This window comes from Mustelus asterias, chromosome 11 (genome assembly GCF_964213995.1).
Source record: "Mustelus asterias chromosome 11, sMusAst1.hap1.1, whole genome shotgun sequence".
In the NCBI taxonomy this organism is placed as follows: domain Eukaryota; kingdom Metazoa; phylum Chordata; class Chondrichthyes; order Carcharhiniformes; family Triakidae; genus Mustelus; species Mustelus asterias.
The window spans coordinates 34,990,478-34,991,915 of record NC_135811.1 but is presented as its reverse complement, the minus strand read 5'-3'; positions in this window follow the sequence as shown (position 1 = coordinate 34,991,915).

The window sequence follows — 1,438 nt, the reverse complement described above, 5'->3', positions numbered from 1 at the left end:
TCCTTTGTATAAATCAAAGGAGCACATTGTCTGGTGATATTGGAAAAGGAAGCTACAGCCTTGCTTAAAAATGACAGAAATGATCTTAGTAGAGCTAATGACAATGTAAACTGCTCCAGTACAGCTACAGCACTGACATCTACCCAGCAATGTGGAAAGTTGCCCAGGTATATCTGTACACAAAAAGCAGGACAAATCCAATCCAGCTAATTACCACCCCATCAGTCTACTCTCATTCATCACTAAAGTGATGGAAGGGGTCATCAGCGGTTCTATCAAATGGCACTTGCTTAGCAATAACCTGCTCACTGACACTAAGTTTGATGGCCACTCAGCTCCTGACCTCATTACAGCCTTGTTTCAAACACGGACAAAAGATCTAAACTCCATAGATGAGGACAGAGTGATGGTTTTTGACATGAAAGCCTTATATGACCGAGTGTGGCATCAAGGAGCCCTAGCAAAACTGGAGTCAATGGGAATCAGGGCAAAAAGTCTCCTCTGGTTGGAGTTATACCTAGCACAAAGGAAGATGGTTGTGGTTGTTGGAGGTCAGTTATCTCAGTTCCAGGACATCACTGCGGGAGTTCCTCAGGGTAGGCCTAACTATCTTCAATTACTTTATCGATGACCTTCCTCCCATCATAAAGTCTGAAGTGGGGATGTTCGCTGATGATTGCACAATGTTCAGCACCAGTCGGGACTCAGATGCTAATTCGATCCTTTTCCACATGCAGCAAGACCTGGACAATATCCAGGCTTGAGCTGATAAATAGGAAATAACATTTGTGCCACAAGTGCTAGGCAATGACCATCTCCTAACAAGAGAGAATATAATCCTCGCCACTTGACATTCAATGACATGACCATCACTGAATCCCCCATTATCAACATCCTGGGGGTTATCATTGACCAGAAACTTAACTGGACCAACATATAAATACCATGGCTACAAGAACAGGTGAGAAGCTATGTGGTACGTAACTCACCACCTGACTCTCCAGAGCCTGTCCACAAATTACAAGGCAAATGTCAGGAGTGTAATGGATTATCCTTCACTTGCCTGGATTAGTGCAGCTCCAACACACTCAAGAAGCTTGACAGCGTCCAGGACAAAGCAATCCACCTGGTTGGCCCCCCTTCCACAATTCCTTCTATCACCGACGCGTAGTAGCAGCAATGTTTACCATCGACAAGAGGCACTGCAAGAAATCACCAAGGTTCCTAGAGCAGCACCCTTCAAATTCACACAACTACCATCCAAAAGTACAAGGGCAGCATACACATGGGAATACCACCACCTGGAATTTCCCCTTCAAGCCATTCACCATCCTGACTTGGAAATATATCGCCTTTCCTTCACTGTCACTGAATCAAAATCCTAGAACTCCCTCTTAGAACTAGAAGCACGAGTAACCCAATTCGGCCCTTCGAGCTT